Here is a 25,009-nt window from a genome sequence, read left to right as displayed (position 1 = left end):
GTGAGGGGTTGGGGGAGGGGAAGGGCACAAAAAAAACCAGATAGAAGGTGACAGAAGATAATTTAACTTTGGGTGAGGGGTATACCGCACAATCAAATGTCAAAATAATCTAGAGATGTTTTCTCTCAACATATGTACCCTGATTTATCAACGTCACTGCATTAAATTTAATAAAAAAGAAAAAACAGAAAAAAAAAAGGACAAATCTGGAACACTGTAATAAAGCAGTGCTCAAGTGATGAGAACTTCAGCATTTGGAATTGATGTCCAAGGTCCCAAAATTAAGCCTTAAGTCTATCTCCTCCTCCACCAACCTCTGAGGTTAGTGCTCTGGGTAAGGAGGCAATTTACCCTGAAGACGGAAATTCCCAAAGGCTGTGAGCTTTGGCTGGAAGACAGTGGCTGATTGTTGGCCAAATAAGACATCAGGTGCTGTCACTGTTTCACCTTCAAGCTAGCCCTTAACAACTTGTCCCAAATTCCTCAACTGAAGACTCAATCAACTAAAGGAGCCATTTCCTTTTAGGAAGCTAATTAAGAGCTGAATATATTGGCAGGGAGAGAACTAACCCACACATTGGTAGGAGCAATAGCAATAGTGAGAAAAGCCCTGCAAGGGCCAATAAGCAGGGTTACAGAAGTGATAGCTGCTAATTAGAACCAGTAGGAGGCTGACAAAAGAGTGACTTTGGTGCTAGCTGCAGAATAATACAATAATGCCCATCATTAAAGAAAAGGGTATATATAGACTGGAGAGTTTGTGGTTTCAGTAGCTCTCCCAGTATGTGAGGGTTTAGAGCCCTACCTCCACTAACTCAATGGAGTACTTTAGATGGGGAGGTAGCAGTGGGAACAGGCAACTTTGTAGAAAGGAATACTGACATTGTTTAAAATGACTAGTAAAAAATGAACATGAAAAGCAGACTAACCTTTAGTCAGTTTTCTTATTGTTTTTGAATTTTCCATGGGTATTGTATCCCTCCCTTTGTTATTGCCTACTCCTGGGGCGGACCTTTGCCACTACTTCTTCCCTCTTGGTGCACCATTGCTCCAATGACTGGGGCCTGAGCAATAGTGGGAATGAAATTAGCCCCCTACTCTTCACAAAATGCAAAATAACTATGACTCTCCTGGAGGGAAGACCTATCTATTTGTAGTTCCTCCCATGTAAGGTCCCAGGTGGCAAGTGGCCCAAGGCTGAAAATGGTAGGTCAAAGCCTGGCTGTAGTGATGTCAGCTAGCATCCCACAGACAGAAAGTACTCCTTTCTGCTCCACTCTTGTAGCTCACTTCAAATACAAGGGCATTGATCTGTGCAGACTGAAAAAAAACACATAACAAACGAATACAATATCAGATATTTGGTTCTTCAAGTGCTTAAAGTGCCTGGAAAAATACATAGCAGAGCTTTTATCATGTACCATTTCACTTATCTTGCCATTTTTTTTTTTTTTGGTCCAAAATTCAGCCTTATTTTTTCACCCTAATAAGGATATCCTGTAGAACTTTCTTCTAAGCTGGGGAAGAAATACTTGCCTATTTTCTTTGCATTTTTCTTCTCTTAAAGTTTTATTTCATCCTATTTTTACATTACTTCTACCCTCTAACCTCACTTTGGAAACACAGTATAAGTTTCTATTGGGTAGTCTATCTAAATAAATGTTGTGTCTTTATAACTTATACACCAGAAACTTAGAAATCTGGCTTTTTTTATTCCAGAAGGATATTTTTGAGGGGTGGGGGAGGGAAAGCTCATTATCTTTTCAAGCATATTATGTGTATTTGCAAACAATAAAGATTTGAATGAAACAATAAAGATTTGAATGAAAAACAAATGTATTGTGTTCATGAAATAATTCTTTTAAGAAAAAAATTGCAAAGGAACAAATGCATTTATGTGTGTTAAACTATTATTTTATATAATTTGTTGTTTTCTTTAAAAAAAACCCTTATCTTCAAACTTATAAAAATAATAAATTATTTATTTCCATGCCTAAGTTGATTCCCTAGTGTTTGGTTACTGTTTCATGAAAAGGAAAATAAATACAATGTGTGTCATTAAAGCAATTTAGTGTAATTTGGGCATAACAGAAAATTACATTATTAACAGCTGTTAAATGACTATAAAATGTAATTAGACACATTCAATTCACTACTCATGAACTAGACCCAATTTCTTAAATATCAATTTAGAGCTTTGATTATTCATGACAAGTGAACATATTTAGATTCTAGGTTTAAATTCCTGGGATAAATATTTCCCCCTAAGACCTTTACTGAAATTCCAAAGAGGAGGATGGGAGGGGGAACAGGGGAGGGAGGTGATGGGATTGGGAGAGGGTAAGGGGGGAGGATACTCTTCATTCAGTCTAGAAGGAGGGGGGTTGGGAGTTATCATAGGGGGGTGCCAGTTGTGTTCCCACTGAATCCCTACCAGCTGCAGTGAGGCAGGAGTGCCCTAGTTAAATTTTAACTCTCTGCTGACAAAGAGTAAAGAAAGCCCAGCAGATACTTCTACTATAGACGTTTTGACTGTTGGTCTTCATGACTACCTCGCTTTCTCCTGGTGCCTTTTTGAAACATGGTGTTAATCTGCTTAATTAAAAAATAGTAAACAAAACAAAGTAAAACTAGCAAAAATATATGGGGAAGTTCATAGCTGCTCTTTGCTCCTTTAATGTCGGATGGAAGCAGGATGACATGATGCTCAAAAATTGCTTTTGGATCTGCAAGGGAAACATAATTGGTTCCTTAGTCTAGTCATCTTGGTCCTTCATATTCTAGACATGACCTACTTTTTCATATTGATTTCAAGCTGCCTTAACAGAGCTGCCTGTTATTTAACAGGACATTCTTTGGCAAAATTACATTTCCCTTTAACAGTCCACTCTTTCCTTCAAGGTACAGTTCCATATGCAGCCTCCCTCCCTCCTTGGAGCTTTGACTAAATTCCCAACAAGAAGTCCCCTTTTCCTTTAAAAATTTTCTGTAACCCACAATTTGAGCCTCTTTTATTATAGTCATCACAGTGTATTTTCTGAAGAAAGCTTGATATAATTCAGACGTTAAGCACATGGTCTCTGGAGCCAGACAAAACTGGATTTCAATACCAGAGCTACCAGTTCTTGGTGGCATGATTTTAGGAAAGTTATGTCACTTCCTTGAGCCTCAATACCAGCATTTATAAAATGGACACAATTATAGTATTATTTCTTTATCCTAAAATCCTGAAGCAATGAGAATTTTGAAATTCAGAAAAGTTTGTATTTTTAAAAGTATATACACATTTTTTAACCCACAAAACACCTCCAGGAGGCTAGGATAGGGCTTGGAAGCAAACATATTTCTATAGTGAAATAAAATAATTACACAAAATAGGATGAAATGACAAATAGCCTCATGTCAGTTCATGAAAAAGTTCAGATTAGCTTTTGATGCCAAATTAAGTTATGAAAAATAATATGAATCAACTTTGGGTTTTTAAAGCTTTGTATTTTAGAATTGTGGGCTCATGGAGATTCAGTGGAGCAGTATAAATAAAACTACATGATGGCTTCCTATTAAATTTTTAAAGAAAGTACGCTACTATTATCATTGCCATTTATTTATGTAGCTTCAGTGTCTTTACTGGCAGCGAAGTCTTGGAAGGGAGAGGTTATATCTTAAACTGCCAACCCCTCACATTGCTTTGTACATTGTAGGTGTTCAAAAAATAATTTTTGGCTGAATAAAATACATTATCTCACTGCTGTGACTTTCCCATCACAGAAATATTTAACCTAATAAAAGCTGAAGAGTCTAAAGATCATATATGAATTCTTCCAAATAAAGTTTACAGTCTGGACTACAAGAGGAAAAATAAATAAAAATAAGGTCATATAAATTTTCTATAGGGAAGATTTCATTGTTTCATTTGCCATGACAAAAACATGACCAACTTTCCTACAGAGTGGAAAAAGAATGCAGTTGTGATAAACAGCACTATCCACAGCCTACCAGGAACTAAAGCAAGGGCAAGAGAAAGGCTTTTAACCTAGGGGTCATGTGAAGCCAGACTGGGAACTGAGGGAAAGCAGCTGACTCCTGGGTGGGATAAGAACTTTGGTGGCACAAGTTGGTAGTCTAAGGGCAGCCACCCTCTGAATGCAGCCAGCACAATCAAGACTAATTGGTCTTTGTCCATAGCCTCAATGCAGGCCCTAAACTTAATAGATCTTCTCTCAGGCAGACATCCCTAAGAGGATTTAGCACTCGTGAGTAATTTGGTCAAGCCTAACTTGAAGCAATAAAACCTTCAGAGCCCTTCTATGATATTCTTTGTACAAGGAAGAAAGATCCTACAGGCAAGTTAAAGGAGTTTGTCTTCCCATAGAAGCAGTAAAGGCCTCAATGGACCACATTGAAGATTTTTGTGCAGGTGAAGGGAGAAGAGATCTCTAAGGAAAACAATGAGCTGTCTTCTAAATTGGCTAAGATACGATTTATTGAATGGTAGGTCACTTCACTTGGATGATCGACCATTTGTCATATGTGACTGGAGGCCTCTGGGACCCAGTAACTGGGAATGTGAAAGGAATCAACAGGAGTTTTGGCCCGAGGGAAACATTTTCCAGTATAAATTCATTCATTACCTCTTCTAAAGTCTGCTTTTGTTTTTTAACCTCAAAGCCACTCCTGAGTTCAAGATGGCTCCAAAGCATGAAATAATTCTGTAAACAGGCCACAAAGCCCACCAAAAGCTAGCCACTATAGGATATCTGCTCTTGCAATAACTCCCCAAAAAGGCAGTCATAGTCAAAGAGGCTCTGTTAGTGCATGAGGCAAGTTGGATTCATTCTAAAATGATAATTGTGTATCTAAGAATATGCCTGGAAAGTCATGTGTCTGAATGTTACTGTTGCAGTTTCACCAAATGAATGGTCCGGTCACTTGTCTCCATGATGCTGCCACTATCAAGAACATTTTTTTTTACAGAGAAAGAGAGAAAGTCAGAGAGAGGGACAGACAGGGACAGACAGACAGCAATGGAGACAGATGAGAAGCATCAATCATCAGTTTTTTGTTGCAACACCTTAGTTGTTCATTGATTGCTCTCTCATATGTGCCTTGACTGTGGACCTTCAGCAGACTGAGTAAACCCCTTGCTCAAGCCAGTGACCTTGGGTCCAAGCTGGTGAACTTTGCTCAAACCAGATGAGTCCATGCTCAAGCTGCTGATCTCAGGGTCTTGAACCTGGGTCCTCCACATCCCAGTCCAATGCTCTATCCACTGCGCTACTGCCTGGTCAGGTTCAGAAACATTTTCAAAACCCCTCTGGGTGGCAAGCTCCAGTGTTCAAACCATATTCTTAACAATGTTTGCAATAGTGACAAAACTGTTTATCCAGTAGCATGTAGAGAATGTTGTTCCACAACTTACACGATTAGAAACCCTGCTTAAATATCCATGTATTCATCACTGAGCATTCCTATCCTTCCCTTGGAAGTCTTCTGACGAATACAAATTTTATAATATTTGGGTGGAAGAAAGTAAATATAACGAAATTTGTTGTTTGAAGAGCTAAATTACAAGTGAACCCAAGGGTGAAAATTACATACTGATTTAGAAATGTAAAATTGTAAGCAATAAAGAATATATTGAGAAAAGTGATCTACATATGAAAAGCCTAAGTACAATTGGTCCCCCAAAAAATCTTTCAAAATGATCCTGGTTGTGTACCTCTGATCAAAATAAGAGGTAAATAAAGAAACATAAAAATATGCACTAACATCTTAAAATCCTGACTGAAAAAGGTGAAGAGAAATAAAACTACAAAAACAGCCTAAACAGGTGGTGGCACAGTGGACGGAGTGTCTGACTCTGATGCAGAGGATCCAGGTTCAAAATCCCAAGGTCGCCAGCTTGAGTGCAGTCTTATCTGGTCTAAGCAAGACTCACCAGCTTGAGCTCAAGGTCGCTGGCTTGAGCAAGAGGTTACTCGGTCTGTTGTAGTCCCCAGGTCAAAGCACATATGAGAAAGCAATCAATGAACAACTAAGGTGTCGCAAAGAAGAATTGATGCTTCTCATCTCTCTCCCTTCCTGTCTGTCTGTCCCTATCTGTCTCTCTCTTAGTCTCTCTCTGTCTCTGTCACACACAAAAAAATGCATTAGCAATAAATAATATTTATTTTAATGCTAATAAACTTGGTTTTATCTTGCTCTCAGCTTTTTCAGATGAGGGTGGGAGTAGGATAAAACCTAGGCAAACTTTCTCAAAAACAAAACACACATAGGCCTTCCTTTATATGAAAAAAGAATCGACTTGACCAGACAGTGGTGCAGTGTATAGAGCATTGGCCTGGGAGGCAGCAGAACTATGTTTGAAACCCTGAGGTTACCAGCTTGAGTGTGGGCTCACCGGCTTGAGTGTGGGATCATAGACATGATCCCATGGTCGCTGGATTAAGCCCAAAGGTCACCAGCTTGAAGCACAAGGTTATTGGCTTGAAGCCCAAGGTTACTGGTTTGAACAAAGAGTTACTTGCTCTGCTGTAGCCCCCCAGTCAAAGCTCATGAGAAAACAAACAATAAACATTTATGATGTGGCTACGAAGAACTGATGCTTCTCATTTGTCTCCCTTCCTGTCTGTCTGTCTTTATCTGTCCCTCTCTCAGTAAAAAAAAAAAAAAAAAAAGAATTTGTGCTGACACTTGCTAACTGGCACTCCATCAGCTTGTTAATCACTAACCACCCTGTCTTTCAAGCCAATTAGCTAAGCAGGCATCATCCAAAATGCGGTTATTATTCCTGGTGATTTCCCAAAGTTTTCAACAGGATTATAGAAGGAAAGGTGGACATAACCTTCTTTCACAAGGATCTTTACTAAGGAAACCTCATTCTATGTATTCTTGAAAATCCCAAGGACATCCATAAAAATGCATAATGTAAAACTAATAGGAACCTTCGAGGGTCTCATTATGCAAGACACTCACCAAAGGGAAAAAGAATGCTTCACAAAGCCTGCAATAAGTTATGAGCAGAGAGAATATAAATATAAAAATGAAAAATGTTTAAGTGAGCCAATTTTTCAAACACATTGTAGGGACAGAATGTAATTGTCATGGATTTTTTTGCAGATTAAGTGATAAGAATTCACTATTTACCTTGGTTTACTGTGTACAAAGAGGCAGAATAAGAGAAGACAGGAGCTTATCATTTCAAATCTTTGTCTGCCATTACTTCTAAGTAGCATTCTTGTGCCTCAGTGTCTCCATCTGTAAAATAGGAAGCAAGGGCTTTTGTAAGTTATGTACAAAGAAAACATGATTGCAAACATAGGCAGCTTTGAGTCTGTCTCTGCCTTGGATAAAATGATGCATTTTGTGGGAAGATGTGGCTGTTTTTTTCTGATGTCAAATCCCCAAAAGTAGTAATGTGTTTCAAAATAGCCTGGTTTTTCCACCTACCATAAAGGAATTTAATGTTAGATAATGACAGCCAGACACATACTTCATATTTTATTCTGAATTTCTTCTCTGAATATTAATTTTAGCTGTCATTTATTGAGCTTCTATAGGTAGAAGACATTGAGTGAAGTACATCTACTTTATTTCATTGAATCTTCCCAGTCCCCCTTATGGGGTAAATTCTAGAGTTATTTTCATCTTATACATGAGTAGAGTATAGCACAGAAGAGTGAAGTAACTTGCCCAAGGCAACACTCATCTTCTGAGTGGCAGAATGGCTTAAATTTTTTTTCAAAATTTATAATTTGTTTTTCCAGATTTAACACAAGATTCTTGACATATTTAAAATATGACAATTTAATGATGCATTAATACAAAATATTAGTTCAGCAGTTTTCAAAATATCTAGAATGTTAAAATTACATCACAAATTACATGAAGATGGATTGAGGTTCTGGTCCTATGCCTAATAAGAAAGGAAAAATGAGTCTTACATTTATTCATCTCTTATATACTCAGTTACAAGCATGTTCAGTATAAATGTGTGAGAGTTTCTTGTGTGTTCTCTCAATTTCCAGAAGAACCATATAAGATATCATTGTTCACATCTGGCATATGAAGAAAAAGATCAGAGTTCAGGTAACTTGCCCAAGGTCATACAGCAACAAGAGGTAAAGTGGTGACTTGAACTCAGATTTCTGACTCCAAGTTCATATTCTTTCCGTGACACCATGTTTTCTTCCACACACTCATATTACCTTCACATATTCTATCATATGCTCCACAGCATTGTCTATACACACTAGGTACTTAATCTAGTAGCTGCTTGAATAGAGAATGAACAATTATTGTGTGATATAGGCAGTATGTTAAGTACTTTACAGATTTCAAATACCTTTTAATCTCACAACAAACTGGGAGATTGGTTCTATTTTACTTTTTTTTTTAGATCTTAATAATTTTATTTTTTTAATGGGGCAACATCAATAAATCAGGATACACATATTCAAAGATAACAACTCCAGGTTATCTTGTCGTTCAATTATGTTGCATATCCATCATCCAAAGTCAGATTGTCCTTTGTCACCTTCTATCTAGTTTTCTTTGTGCCCCTCCCCCTCCCGCTTTCCCTCTCCCTCTTCCCCTCCCCCCTCCCCCCATAACCACCAAACTCTTATCAATGTCTCTTAGTCTCACTTTTATGTCCCACCTACGTATGAAATAATGCAGTTCCTCTTTTTTTCTGATTTACTTATTTCCCTTCGTATAATGTTATCAAGATCCCACCATTTTGCTGTAAATGATCCAATGTCATCATTTCTTATGGCTGAGTAGTATTCCATAGGATATATGTGCCACATCTTCTTTATCCAGTCATCTATTGATGGGCTTTTTGGTTTTTTCCATATCCTGGACACTGTGAACAATGCTGAAATAAACATGGGGCTGCATGTGTCTTTACGTATCAATGTTTCTGAGTTTTGGGGGTATATACCCAGTAGAGGAATTGCTGGCTCATAAGGTAGTTCTATTTGCAGTTTTTTGAGGAACCACCATACTTTCTTTCATAATGGTTGTACTACTTTACATTCCCACCAACAGTGTATGAGGGTTCCTTTTTCTCCACAACCTCTCCAACATTTGCTATTACCTGTCTTGTTAATAATAGCTAATCTAACAGGTGTGAGGTGGTATCTCATTGCAGTTTTGCATTTCTCTAATAGCTAAAGAAGATGAGCATCTTTTCATATATCTGTTGGCCATTTATATTTCTACCTGGGGCAAGTGTCTGTTCATGTCCTCTTCCCATTTTTTTATTGGATTGTATGTTTGTTTGTTGTTGAGTTTTATGAGTTCTTTGTATATTTTGGATATTAGGTCTTTATCTGAGCTGTTGTTTGAAAATATTATTTCCCATTTAGTTGGCTGTCTGTTTATTTTGTTATCAGTTTCTCTTGCTGAGCAAAAACTTCTTAGTCTGATGTAGTCCCATTCATTAATTTTTGCCTTCACTTCTATTGCCTTTGGAGTCAAATTCATAAAATGCTCTTTAAAACCCAGGTCCATGAGTTTAGTACCTATGTCTTCTTCTATGTACTTTATTGTTTCAGGTCTTATGTTTAGATCTTTGATTCATTTTGAGTTAATTTTAGTACAGGGGGACAAACTGTAGTCCAGTTTCATTCTTTTGCATGTGGCTTTCCAGTTTTCCTAGAACCATTTATTGAAGAGGCTTTCTTTTCTCTATTGTGTGTTGTTGGCCCCTTTATCAAAAATTATTTGACTATATATATATGTGGTTTTATTTTGGGGTTTCCTATTTTGTTCCATTGGTCTGAGTATCTATTTTTCTGCCAATACCATGCTGTTTTGATTTTCGTGGCCCTATAATATATTTTGAAGTCAGGTATTGTAATGCCCCCAGCTCCATTCTTTTTCTTTAGGATTGCTTTGGCTATTCGGGATTTTTTATACTTCCATATAAATCTGATGATTTTTTGCTCCATTTTTTTTTAAAAAAGGTAATTGACATTTTGATGGGAATTGCATTAAATTTGTATATTGCATTGGGTAATATGGCCATCTTGATTATATTTATTCTTCCTAACCAAGAACAAGGTATATTCTTCCATCTCATTATATGTTTTTAAATTTCCCTTAACAATGGTTTATACATTTCATTTTATAAGACCTTTACATTCTTTGTTATGTTTATTGCTACGATTTTATTTTTTTTGTTGCAATCCTGAAGGGGATTATTCTTTTGAGTTCGTTCTCAAATGTCTCATTGTTGGCATATAGAAAGGCTATTGACTTCTGTATGTTAATTTTGTATCCTGCGACCTTACTCTATTGGCTTATTGTTTCTAGTAGTCTTTTTGTGGATTCTTTGGGGTTTTCGATGTATAGAATCATATCATCTGCAAAAAGTGATACCTTTACTTCTTCTTTTCCGATATGGATGCCTTTTATTTCTTTGTCTTGTCTGATTGCTCTGGCTAGAACCTCTAGTACCACATTAAATAAGAGTGGAGAGAGTGGACAACCCTGTCTTGTTCCTGATTTAAGGTGGAAAGTACTCAGTTTTACACCATTTAATATGATGTTAGCTGATGGTTTATCGTATATGGCCTTTATCATGTTGATATATTTTCCTTCTATACCCATTTTGTTGAGAGTCTTAAACATAAAATTGTGTTGTATTTTATCAAAAGCCTTTTCTGCGTCTATTGATAAGATCATGTGGTTTTTGTTCTTTGTTTTGTTAATATGGTGTATTACGTTAACCGTTTTACATATGTTGAACCATCCTTGAGTTTCTGGGATGAATCCCACTTGATCATGATGTATTATTTTTTTAATATGTTGTTGTATTAAATTTGCTAGTATTTTGTTTAGTATTTTAGCATCTGTATTCATTAGAGATATTGGTCTGTAGTTTTCTTTTTTTGTGCCATCCTTGCCTGGTTTTGGTATGAGGGTTATGTTGGCCTCATAAAATGTGTTTGGAAGTATTGCTTCTTCTTCAATTTTTTGGAAAACTTTCAGTAGAATAGGAACCAAGACTTCTTTGAATGTTTGATAAAATTTGCTGGTATAGCCATCTGGGCCTGGACTTTTATTTTTGGGGAGGTTTTTAATGTTTTTTTTCTATTTCTTCTCTACTAATAGGTCTCTTTAGGCTTTCTGCTTCTTCTTGACTCGGTCTAGGAAGGTTGTATTGTTCTAGGAATTTATCCATTTCTTCTATGTTGTTGATTTTAGTGGCATAAAGTTTTTCATAGTATTCTACAATAATTCTTGGTATATCTACGGTGTCCATGGAGATTTCTCCTCTTTCATTTTGGATTTTGTTTATATGAGTTCTTTCTCTTTTTTCCTTGGTAAGTCTTGCCAAAGGTTTGTCAACTTTGTTTATCTTTTCAGAGAACCAGCTCCTTGTTCTATTAATTTTTTCTATAGTTTTTCTGTTCTCTATTTCATTTATTTCTGCTCTGATTTTTATTATCTCCTTTCTTCGGTTGGTTTTCAGTTGTCATTGTTCTTTTTCTAGTTTCTTAAGGTGTGAAGTTAAGTGGTTCACTTGGGCTCTCTCTTGTTTGTTCATATATGCCTGAAGTGATTTGAACTTCCCTCTTATCACTGCTTTTGCTGCATCTCATAGACTCTAATATGTCATATTGTCATTTTCATTTGTCTGTATATATATTTTGATCTCTGTGCTTATTTCTTCTTAGACCCATTAAATTTTTAAAAGTTTGTTGTTTAGGTTCCACATTTTTGTGGGATTGTTTTCCACTTTTTTGCAGTTGAATTCTAGTTTCAAGGATTTATGATCAGAAAATATGCTTGGTACAACTTCGATTTTTCTGAATTTGCTGATGTATTTTACTTTTTCAAATAAAGAAAAGAAAGCTTACAGAGGTTGAGTAACTACCCCAAAGCAATGCTACTAGGATGTTCTTTATCTTAGGCCCTGTTCTGGCTCTTAAATTTTGGTATTCTATGCATATCTTGGAAAGGAATTTCTCTTCCTTTGGCATTTTTCTATAAGACATAAAGAAAACAAGAAAGAAGAGGAACCAATAAACCAAAAGGTATAGTTCTGCTCTTAACAGAAAGGGGGGTGGTGGAAAGGGTCGGAGGCAAAGCAGGCACAGCATCCAGAATTTAGTGAAATTAAAATCTCACTAAGAATGTCTCAGTGACAAAACAGAAACTGTAAAATTTTCACCAGCAATAGAAGGTGGTCTTGTACAACCACATTCTTTTTTTTTTCAGTTTATATATTTTATTATTCAAGTTAATGCAGTGATATCGATAAATCAGGGTACATATATTGAGAGAAAATATCTCCAGATTATTTTGACATTGTGCTGTATACCCCTCACCCGAAGTCAAATTGTCTTCTGTCAACATCTATCTGGTTTTCTTTGTGCCCCTTCCCTCTTCCACCCCCTCTCTCCTTCCTTGCACCATTCCCCCTCCCCCACCCCTCCAGCCCCATTGCCATCAAATTTTCGTGCATGTCTCTGAGTCTCATTTTTATGTTCCATCTATATATGAATTCATATACTTTTCAGTTTTTTTCTAATTTACTTATTTCACTCCGTATAATGTTATCAAGGTCCATCCATGTTATTGTAAATGATCCAATGTCATCATTTCTTGTGGCTGAATAGTATTCCATAGTATATATGTACTAAAGCTTTTTAATCCACTCGTCCTCTGACAGACACTTGGAGTGTTTCCAGATTTTCGCCATTGTGAACAATGCTGCCACAAACATGGGGGTGCATTTCTCCTTTTGGAGCCTTTCTATGGTGTTCTTGGGTATATTTCTAAAAGTGGGATAGTTGGGTCAAAAGGCAGTTCGATTTTCAGTTTTTTGAGGAATCTCCATACTGTTTTCCACAGTGGTACACCAGTCTGCATTCCCACCAGCAGTGCAGGAGGGTTCCCTTTTCTCCACATCCTCGCCAGCACTTATTCTGTGTTGTTTTGTTGATAAGCGCCATTCTGGCTGGTGTGAGGTGGTATCTCATTGTGGTTTTAATTTGGATTTCTCTAATGATTAGTGATGTTGAGCATTTTTTCATATGCCTATTGGCCATCTGTATGTCCTCTTTGGAAAAGTGTTTATTCATTTCTTTTGCCCATTTTTAGATTGGACTGTTTGTCTTCCTGGTGTTGAGATTAACAAGTTCTTTATAAATTTTGGTTATTAACCCCTTATCAGACATATTGTCAAATATTTTCTCCCATTGTGTAGTTTGTCTTTCTATTTTGTTCTTATTGTCTTTAGCTGTGCAAAAGATTTTTAGCTTGATAAAGTTCCCTTTTTTTTTTATCCTATCTTTTATTTCACTTCCCCGTGGAGATAAATCAGCAAATATATTGCTCCAAGAGATGTCGGAGAGCTTTATTCTAAGATGCTTATGGTTTCTTCTAAGATGCTTATGGTTTCATGGCCTACATTTAAGTCTTTTATCCATTTTGAGTTTATTTTTGTGAGTGGTGTAAGCTGGTTATCTAGCTTCATTGTTTTGCAGGTAGCTGTCCAATTTTTTTAACACCATTTTTTAAAGAGGCTTTCTTTACTCCATTGTATTTCCTTGCCTCCTTTGTCAAATATCAGTTGTGCAAAGAGCTGTGGGTTTATTTCTGGGTTCTCTGTTCTGTTCCATTGATCTATATGCCTGTTCTTATGCCAGTACCAGGCTGTTTTGAGTACAATGGCCTTGTAGTATAACTTGATATCAGGAAGTGTGATACCTCCCACTTCATTCCTCTTTTTCAAGACTGCTGAGGCTATTTGTGTTCTTTTTTGGTTCCATATAAATTTTTGGAATATGTGTTCTATATCTTTGAAGTATGTCATTGGTATTTTAATTGGTATTGCATTGAATTTATAGATTGCTTTGGGTAATATAGACATTTTAACGATGTTTATTCTTCCTAACCATGAGCACAGTATATGCTTTCACTTGTTTGTATCTTCCTTGATTTCTTTTATCAATGCTTTGTAATTTTCCAAGTACAGGTCTTTAGTCTCCTTGGTGAAGTTTACTCCTAGGTATTTTATTTTTTTGGTTGTAATAGCGAAGGGTATTATTTCCTTAATTTCTCTTTCTGACTATTCATTCTGGTGTATAAAAATGCCTCTGATTTCTGAGTGTTGATTTTATATTCTGCCACTTTGCTGAATTCATTTATCAGGTCCAGTAGTTTTTTGACTGAGACTTTAGGATTTTCTATATACAACATCATATCATCTGCAAATAATGATAGTTTTATCCTTCTTTTTCAAATAGAATGCCTTTTATTTCTTCTTCTTGTCTGATTGCTGTGGCTAGGATATCCAGGACTATGTTAAATAAGAGTGGTGAAAGGGGGCACCCTGTCTTGTTCCTGATCTTAAGGGTATTGCTTTTAATTTTTGCTCATTGAGTATGATGTTGGCTGTGGGTTTCTCATAGGTGGCTTTTATCATGTTTAGGTATGTTCCATGTATTCCCACTTTGCTGAGAGTTTTAATCATGAATGGGTGCTAGATTTAATCAAATGCATTTTCTGCATCTATTGAAATTATCATATGGTTTTTCCCCTTCTTTTTGTTTATGTGATGAATCACATTGATTGATTTACGAATATTGTACCAGCCTTGCCTCCCCAGAATAAATCCCACTTGATCATGGTGTATTATTTTTTCCATATATTGTTGGATCCGGTGTGCTAATATTTTGTTGAGGATTTTAGCATCTATATTCATCAGAGATATTGGCCTATAATTTTCTTTCCTTGTGTTGTCTTTGCCTGGTTTTGGAATCAGAATTATGCTCGCCTCATAAAAGGAGCTTGGAAGTCTTCCTTCCTCTTGATTTTTTTGAAGTAGTTTGAGAAGAATAGGAGTTATTTCTTCTTTGAATATTTGGTAGAATTCCATTGTGAAGCCATCAGGCCCCGGACTTTTCTTTGTTGGGAGTTTTTTGATAACTGTTTTGATCTCATTTGGTGTAATCGGTCTGTTTAAGTTTCTGATTCTTCTAGATTGATTTTTGGAAGATTATACAATTCAAGGAATTTGTCCATTTCATCTAGGTTGTCTAGTTTTTTGGCATACAGTTCTTCATAGTATTTTCTTACACTATTTTGTATTTTTGTTGTGTCAGTTGTTATTTCTCCACTCTCATTTCTAATTTTATTTATTTGAGTCCTCTCTCTCTTTTTCTTGGTGAGTCTAGTTAAGGGTTCATCAATGTTGTTTACCTTTTCAAAGAACCAGCTGCTAGTTTCATTGATCCTCTGTATTGTTTATTTAGCCTCTATACCATTTATTTCTGCTCTGATCTTTATTATTTCGTTCCTTCTACTAGCTCTGGGCTTTGCTTGCTGTTCTTTTTCTAGTTCTTTTAGATGCAGAGTTAGCTTGTTTATTTGATCTTTTTCTAGCTTCTGAAGGTGTGCCTGTAGTGCTAACAACTTCCCTCTCAGGACTGCTTTTGCTGTGTCCCATAAATTTTCAGTTGTAATATGCTCATTGTCATTCATTTCTAGGAATTTTTTAATTTCTTCTTTGATCTCATTCTTAATCCATTTGTTATTTAACAACCTGTTATTTAGTTTCCATGTGTTTGAGAATTTTTGAGCTTTTCTGCTGTGGTTCATTTTTAGTTTCATGCTGTTGTGATCAGAGAAAGTGGTTGATATGATTTCAATCTTCTTAAATTTGTTGAGACTACTTTTGTGCCTTAACATGTGGTCTATCCTAGAGAATGTACCATGAACACTTGAAAACAATGTATATTCTGCTGCTTTAGGGTGAAAGGTTCTGAAGATATTTATTAAATTGAGTTGATCTAGTGTGTCCTTTAAGTCTGCTGTTTTTAGTTAACTTTATTTCTTGAGGATCTCTCTAGTGATGTTAGTGGGATATTAAAATCCCCTACTATTATAGTATTGCTGTTGATCTCACCCTTTAAATTCCTCAAAGTCTGCTTTATATATTTAGGTGCTCCTATATTAGGTGCATAGATATTTATAATAATTATATCTTCCTGTTGGATTACTCCCTTCATCATTATGTAGTGGCCTTCTTTATCTCTAACTATATCCTTTGTTTTAAAGTCCAATTTGTCTAATATATGTATTGCTACCCCAGCTTTTTTTTCATTGTCATTTGCATGAAATGTTTTTTTTCCATCCTTTTACCTTCAATCTATGTGTATCTTTTATTTTAAGGTGTGTCTCTTGTAAACAGCATATGTACGATTCCTTTTTTTCTTATCCACACAGCTACCCTATGTCTTTTGATTGGATCATTTAATCCATTTACGTTTAAGGTTATTATTGATATGTATTTGTTTATTGCCATTTTATTCTTTAATTCTGTATTCCTTTTTTGCTATATTTTTTTCCACTTTGATCTCTTTACAACAGGCCCCTTAACATTTCCTGCAGCATTAGTTTGGTTGTAATGAATTCCTTGAGTTTTTTTTTGTCTGGGAAACTTTTTATTTCTCCTTCGATTTTAAATGATAGTTTTACTGGATAAAGTAGTCTTGGTTTTAGGTTCTTGTTCTGCATTACATTGAATATTTCTTGTCATTCCCTTCTGGCTTCAAGTGTTTCTGTTGAGAAGTCAGATGTCATCCTTATATGGGCTCCTTTTTAGGTGATAGCTTTTTTTTCTCTTGCAGGTTTTAATATTTTCTCTTTATCGCTTAGCTTTGGTATTTTAATTACAATGTGTCTTGGTGTAGGTTTCTTTGGGTTTCTCTTTAATGGAGTCCTCTGTTCTTCTTGAACTTGTGAGAGTTTCTCCTGCATTAATTTAGGGAAGTTTTCAGCTATGCTATGATTGAACAAAGTCTCTATCCCTTGTTCTTTTTCTTCTTCTTCAGGAACCCCTATGATGCAGATGTTATTTCTCTTCATGTTGTCACAGAGCTCTCTAAGAGTTTCCTCAGACTTTTGGAGTCTCTTTTCTTTTTTCTTCTCTACTTTCATGCCTTCATTTCAGTTGTCCTCCAACTCGCTGATTCGATCCTCAGCTCTATCTATCCTGTTCTTAATTCCTTCCATTGTGGTCTTTATTTCTGATATTGTATTTGTCATCTCCAACTAATTATTTTTTATAATTGCTATTTCCTTATTTAGGTGTTCATAATGATCATTCATTGTTGTTGTAAGATCCCTAAGCATCCTTACAATCATTATTTTGAACTCCGCATCTGGAAGTTTGATTATTTCCATGTCACTCAGTTCATCTCCTGAAGGTTTCATTTGGATTGCACTTTTTTTGTCTTCTCATTGTCTGTGTTTTCTTTGTAGAGTTGGTTGAGTCTCGGCTTGGTGTTGTCTGCCTCCAGGTTTCAGTTGTGTTATTTCTAGGTCTTCTTGGGTTGGTATCAGCTATTATTTGTAATCCACTTTCAGATTTGGGCAACTTTGAAGTCTTGATTTGTTCGTTTTCTTAACAGGTGATAGTCTTGTCTACTGATCTCAGCAGGGGGCTTCTTTGAAACTGTATCCAGGAATGCAGTGGGCGTAACCTGAGACTCTGAAGGCCTCTTCCACCAACTAATCTCTCTGGGGGCAGGTTGTTTTTTCAGCTTCAGTAGGGGTAAGTTTATCTCAGATCTCCATCAAGACCTGAGTTACTGCCCCTCCTTCCCACTTCTTGTTTTCAGCTGTGTCTTGTTGCACTGATTGGAGCTGGAGAGATGTGGGGAGATCTCTGATCCAGAAGCAATTCAGTACTGTTTTGTGGGGAAGGATCAGTCCCTCCCCCAGCTATGGCCACCTCCAGCACGGATGAGTCAGCTTTTTTTAGATCATCTCCTTTATTCCTTAGCCCCTCACATTATGTTTTTCTCTCTTTCCTTCCCACTTGGGAGATAAGCTGGTGTTGTCAACACACCTCACTCCCTTGTCGCCAGGCAAGTGGCTGTGAGCAGTATTTTCTGCTCTTTTCCCTGGGGTGAGATCCCCTCTGGGTTCTCAGCCTAACCCCCTTCTCCGTTCCTGTAAGCAGGGGAGATTCAGGAGCTCCCTACCAGGTTTGTTGTGGCTTCTTCTTTGCTCCTTGGTTTTTGAGAGATGTTCTTGTAGTCCAGAGTTAGTTTTTTACACTGATTTTTCCTAAATTGATTTGTATTCCAGTTAGGTGGTGAGAGCTGGGTGTCTGTGCATCTGCCTACTCCGCTGCCATCTTCAGGTCTCCAACCACGTTCTTTGTGTGTGTGTGTGTGTGTGTGTGTGTGTGTGGCCTTCATTGCTAACTTTAGCAGAGAGAAGTTAGAGGAGTAGAGGGTCTATTTCTTCAAGTCATCATAAATTTCATCAAAACGCACAAGGAAAGTTGTTTCCCAAGTACCAGAGTGGTTATAGAGAATGCCTGCAGTTCAGAAACTTACACATTTGGGATTACTCTCTTTGCAGTTCTTCCACTTCCTTCAATTCTATCTTGTCTTTCTATGACTTTCATGAAAAATTCTGTTGGTAAGAAAGCCAGGTATAGGCAATCTTCTGGTCTTATTTGTGAACATTGGTTAGACAGTCAGCACAACCACAGAAAAGAAGTGGTTTATACATCTCAAAAGCTACAGACTGCACTGTCTTTATCAAATTGATCAGAGTGTTGGATTTGTTAAAATATAGCAAATATTTGTTATACAAATACAAAAACTAGGTGGCCTTTTATTCTACTTTCCCCAAGGATTTTGAGTTAGAAAACCATTTATTTTTTTTTCTTGATTACTTTAGATTATAACAAACTGTTCCTATATAAAGAGCAGGAAATCAATTATAATCTTTTTTCTCTCATCTGAGGTACATAAAAATCATTATTCTAATGAATGAACCACAGATTTCCCTCTGTTTTAACTCTTAATTCCTCAATTAAATGATTATTGCTATTTAAGCTGCTGAGACTTAACAGATGGAAGCTGCCCTTGGAAGAGGCCAAGGGACCAAGGAGGTTTGTAAATGATAACACAACCCCCTTAACATCTGGATGAGCAGTTAGGTCCTAATTCTTATGAGGTTCACCTTTCCTTGGCTATCTGGCCAGAAACCAAGATAAGAGTGTGCCTTCTGGAAAGCAAAGCTGTTCAGTGGACTTTAATAACTCTCTTCCAATGGTTGGTAATGAACACTTCTGTTCTTTTAGGTACAACATTGACAGCCATCTCTTGCATAACTAACCATTCCCACTGTGTGACCAATTCACAACTCTGCAGATATGATCTGTGTGTGCCTATTGTTCACGCAGAGATAAATGCACTAAATAAATAAGCAGATATTCTTTTTTTTTCTTATAAAGATTGGGATTAGAGTCTGAGACCTACATAGCCTTTGGGGTTGTTTAGGATGTGTTGGAGGAAGGGTATTTCTCTATATTTGACATGTCTTATATTTCTCCTATGGGAGAGCAGAAGGCTCATTTAATTTTTTAAATCTCAATTAATATTTAAGTATACAATTCAATAATTTTAATGCATTGACATAATTGTGCAATCACCAAATTTGATTTTAGAACCTTTCTGTCACCACTAAAATATCACAAGCTCATTTACTGTCATTCCCCATTCCCACCCATAGGCAACCACTAATGCTTTTCTTTCTCTATGGATTTATTGTTTCTAAACATTTCATATAAATGAAATCATGTAACATATTGCCTTTTCTGACTGGTTTTCTTCACTTAATATAGTATTTTATGGCTCTAGCATAAATATCCATAGTTTATTTTTTAAATTGATGAAGTCTTGAAAGTTATTTCTTAGCTCCTCTTCCACGAAATCCCCCAAATAAAAAAGTACCAGTTCTGAAATCCTGCATAATCCAGCTGCTGCTAACTTCTTCAAACTCATTTCTAACAACTCTGAAACCCTTCCATGATCCATATTGTAAGCATATTGGCCTTTTTTTATATTCTCAAATGTGTCATTATCTAGTCAACTACAGTGCTATTGAAAATGCTGTCCCCTTTTCCTAAACACTGCCCCCTCCAGCAAGCATACATGCATTTGACTTGGTTAATTCCTACTCATCCCTTAGATCTGTTTAAAATGTTTTCCTTAATTAAAACTTTCTCTCAACTTTTGGACTGGTTCTTAATTTTTTTTACATGTTCTTCTAGCATCTCCACCAGAGTTCTTATCATATGTATAAATTTGTTCATTATATATGTAATTACTTAATGCTTATCCTTCACTTCCCCCATCTGTTCTTCACTTTCACCTCACACCTCTCACCACAGAGCTATAAATGACAAAAGGGGTGGCATCATATCTGTTTAGGTTGCCACTAGCCCAGGACTAGGAACATAGTGAGTATACAGTAAATATTTGTTGTTGCCTACCTGCCTGCCTGCCTGAATCCTTGCTTTGGTGCTGTATATATTAAATAGATCATCTCTCTCCATATTCAATTCTCTGAGCACAGCAAGGGGAATTTGTACTTTATATGCCATGAATTTTCCTAAATGTGTCAATTTATAAAGGTATGTGTTTTTAACTGATACCACCAACATGTTGAAGATAACTCAACCTGTCAGCTTGAATGTAGTCAGTACAAAGTATTTGAGAGGCCAGCTGCATGGCGTGGAATGGAGAGAATGTGGCTATGTGATGAAAAGTCCTGTACACTTCTCAACTTTTCAAGTAGCTCCTGGGGAAGGCCTGGAGGCAACCTTATTTGCTGAGGTGCTCACTAACACTTTCATGTAATGCCAATTCCAGTGTGCTAAGCAACATTTTGATTGGCTGTTTATTTGATTCTGCTTTCAACACTTCGCCTGAATATATGACATATGTCAGAATGAAACCAAGTAGCTCTCCAGGCAACTTTCATGGCCACATAAAGCTCTCTCTTACTCTACCCGTTAGGTATATTGAAAGACACTTGATACTGTTTGAGAACACTCCTCTTAATCTGTTGATAACCTTTTCTGGCTGGCTGGCAAGGTATAAGAAAACATTTCTTTTCATTTGGCCCATTTTAAATAAAACAACCAAAAACCGATCAGCTGCTTAAATGTGTCTTTAATTTTGAGTCTCAGCAGGAGATTATTAAAGGGTAAATGGACTAAATGAATGAATGCCAATCACAACAACAGTGGCAGAGAGTAATAATTTAATTCAACAAGCAGTTATTTAGTGCTTACATTGTGTAATGCCCTGTGCACTGTTCATGGGGTACCAAGATGAATAAACTGCATTTTCTGCCTTCTAGTAGCTCATGATCTGGAAGAGAAGACAGACATACACATAAACAATGGTAATAAGGATGATTTTGGAAAACACTGGAATAGAGAAGTTCAGGCAAAGGTCTTTGAGAGTATGGGAAGAGGAAATTAATTTCAACTATAAACATAAGAAGAACTTTCTTGGCAGAGGAGGGTATGAATATGAAACACTGTTTTATTCTAACAATTTCAGAAGGAAAAAATGCCAACAAAACTTTAAATTATTCTTCCTGTATCCAGATGGTGCTTCTGGGTTGTCTTAGATGCCCAAGTTCCACTTTAATGCAGTTAGTTGGTCTCAGCTGATGAAGGTATAAGGCAACTTTTTAGGACCAAACAAACCTTAAAATCAGCAGTTCTGTTTTACCCATCAGGACAAAGATCTGAATTTATCTCCCTGATGTCCAATCACCAGGCAAATAGTCAACACAATCTGTAAGATGTGAAACTGGTCTCCTGTTGTTAAATTGAAATCCCCTTCTCCCTTTTAAAACTGCCTTACACTCTCCTGATGGGTAAGATGTGCACAAGTGGAGGGGTATGCTCTTCTGGCTGGGAAAAACTTGCTTCCAAGGTACTTGTGGTCTTTGGTACAAAGTTAAATTCACCTTTATACACACTTGAACTTGGAAAAGGTCAGAAAGTCATTAAGGGCATTTGCAGATTAACAGAAATACAGACTTTTACCACTTGGAGAATGGGGGTGTGCTAGGGTCTAGAGCTGGGCTTTACCTAAACCTTGGCTGACTGCTTATGTGGCCTGAGGTAGAAAATAATTTGCATCTTGGTTTGAAAGGGTGGTTGCCCTATTTAGAAAAAAAACAAAAAAAACCTTTAAAGGTTTAAGGATGAAAGCCCTTGACAAGCTGGGAACAATGGCTAATCAACATTTCAAAGAGGTGAGTAACAGGTAATAAATGCTGTGAACCCCAGAGCCCTAAAATGTGACCTCTGAGTAACACTCACTTAATGCACTTCTCTACATGGGAGCTTTGAAATCTAGAGTGACTCAAGGATGGATCACTAGCTATATCATTTACTAACTAGGTATATTCATTTGAGCAAGTGACAAACTGAACCTCACATTGCTTATCTGTAGGCTGGGCTCAACATTTGATACCTCACGGAATTGTTGGGAGTATTCATTACTGAGCAAACATGTACAGGGCCTAGCACAGTGCTTGGTGTATAATAGGAATTAAATATGACTCCCTGACCTTTTCTTCTGCTTTCTGTATAGAAGGTGCGGTTTTTTTCTAGCCTTTTGCTTCTTTACCTTATATCCCATCTAAAACCAGGCATTAAGAGACAGTGAAGCATAATTTTAACATTTTCTTTGGTTATTCTTAGAAATTCCCTTTATTTACAAAGCAAATTAGTTGAACAACCACCCCCCACCTTCCAAGTCACTTACCTCTGAAGTGGCCGGCAAAACTTTCCTTCTAGAGTTCATGAGTTCTCAACAATAACAAAAAGTTCCCACTTCCATTTTAAGTAAAGGTATTATATAGGAGATTCTGCCAGCACCTACAGGAACTGTGGGGTGAAGGTAACAGATTTTCTCAGAAACACCGAATTCATCCCTTGAAAGTGCTGCTTGTTTGCCTGTACTCAATACTTGTTCTCCATGTCTATCATACCCTCTGTATTGTTTTTTGTAATATGAAGGTCAAGCAGTAGAGATAATCTGTTCTCTAGGCCAGCAATCTCCAAGCAGAGCATATTGAAAAAGTACATAAGATATGGCCAAGTGATCAATTATCCCTGTGGTTCAGGCACAGGGGAAGCAGACGTGAGTGAAGCAGGGGAAAGGGAAAGAGGATGGTGCTAGTAAGAAAAGCTTAATTGGCAGAACTGTTCAATTGTTTCTTTAGTCTCCTGGATTTAAATAGTATATATATGCCGAGAACACCTAAATGTATTCTCTAACAAAGACTACTCCTGCCCTGACCAGCTGGCACAGTGGTAGAGCATCAGCCAGTGTGTAATGTCCCGAGTTCAATTCCCAGCCAGGGTACACAGGAGAAGCGCCCATCTGTTGCTCCACTCTTCTACCTTTTCTTTCTCTCTCTCTCTCTTCCCCTCCCGCAGCCAAGGCTCCATTGGAGCAAAATAGGTCCGGGTGCTGGGAATGATTCCATGGCCTCCACCTCAGGTGCTAGAATGGCTCTGGTTGCAATGGACCAATGGCCCAGATGGGCAGAGCATTGCCCCCTGGTGGGCATGCCGGGTGGATCCCTGTCGGATGCATGAGGAATGTCTCTCTGCCTCCCTGCTTCTCACTTTAGAAATAAAAAAAAATAAAAAAAACTACTCCTCTACATCCCACACTTATGTATATACCTTCAATTCAACACATCCACTTGAATATCAAATCAAAATCTTAAACTCAGTATGTATAGATCTCAATCTTGAACCTCGAGACATGATCCTCCCTCAATTATTACCATCTCAATTATTAGAATTATCATTCATTTACTTGCTTAGACTGAACATTTTGAAGTTATCCTTGACTTTTCTTTGTTATTTTTCTAGCATCATTCATCTTCCCTATTGGAAATCTTATTGATGCTGCCTTCAACATATATATGTGGAATGCTACCTTGTCTCTCAGCTTATCTCTGACACTTTAGTCAAAGCCACCAATATCTTTTACCTTTATTAGTGGAGTAACTTCTGAAATAATCCCTCTTGCTTGCATTTTGGCCTCCATATTTTCTATTCAACACAGCAACAATCCTGTTCTTATCAATTATCACCATCTGACATATTTCTTTGGTTATTGTTTGTCCCCACACACACACAAAAAAGCTTTTTTTTTTTACTTAAAATTTATGTTTAAAAATCTGAGATTTAAATTTTCTGGCTCCTTAAGACCTTTCTCACATTTTCCTCTACCTAGATCATCTGTAGTAACAATCAGAGTGGCATTTCAAAGAGCTTTCCAACCCTCTTGAATTATTTTCTCTTGTGGAGTCTCATGCTGTGAACTTGAACATGACTTTTCTCAGTCATTCTCCTAGAGGCCAAAGACTTCCATGATTCTTTACTCAATCTCTTTTTTAGGTTATTATCACATCTACTTCCCAAATACTTGACCCTTGTTGGTCAGAATGAAATGTAAAGACATAGTTCCTCTAATTGTTTTCTCTAGGCTTAGGAAATTGTCAGCACAATTTTAATAACTTTTCAGTTGCTCTCTGTTCAGGTGACCTATAACATTCCACACAGAGTAAAGTATGTATGTACTCTCAGATTCAAGAACTTCCAAGCCCATGTACATTGTAAAAAATTAACTAGTTAAAATGTAAATTGAATGAAAACTGAGTATTCTTCATTCTTTACAAGTTTTCCAATTATTCATCAGAAAAAAACACTTTACTTAATTCTTGTGGGCCCATTATTTGGGAAAGCGATCTACATCCATTGTTTTATTTATTTATTTATCCCATTATCAATGTGTTTTTTAAATTTTTTATTTTTATTGAATTTATTTAGGTGACATTGGTTATAAAATTATACAGGTTTCAGTTAGACAATTTTACAACACATCATCTGTACACTGTATTGTGTGTTCAACACTTCAAGTCATATCTCTGTCTATAACCATTTATTCTCCCTTTATTCTCTTCCATCTCTCCCGTTAACCTCCTTGAAATCAACACATTGTTGTCCATGTACATGAGTTTTTACATTTATCTTTTTCTCAATTGCTCAAGTACCATATAATTTTACTCATATATGTAAAATCTAATGAAAAAATAAACTAACAAGCAAAATAAAGACCGATTCATAGGTAGAAAGAAG

This window comes from Saccopteryx leptura, chromosome X (assembly GCF_036850995.1).
Source record: "Saccopteryx leptura isolate mSacLep1 chromosome X, mSacLep1_pri_phased_curated, whole genome shotgun sequence".
Classification (NCBI taxonomy): Eukaryota; Metazoa; Chordata; class Mammalia; order Chiroptera; family Emballonuridae; genus Saccopteryx; species Saccopteryx leptura.
This window is presented reverse-complemented; position numbering follows the sequence as displayed.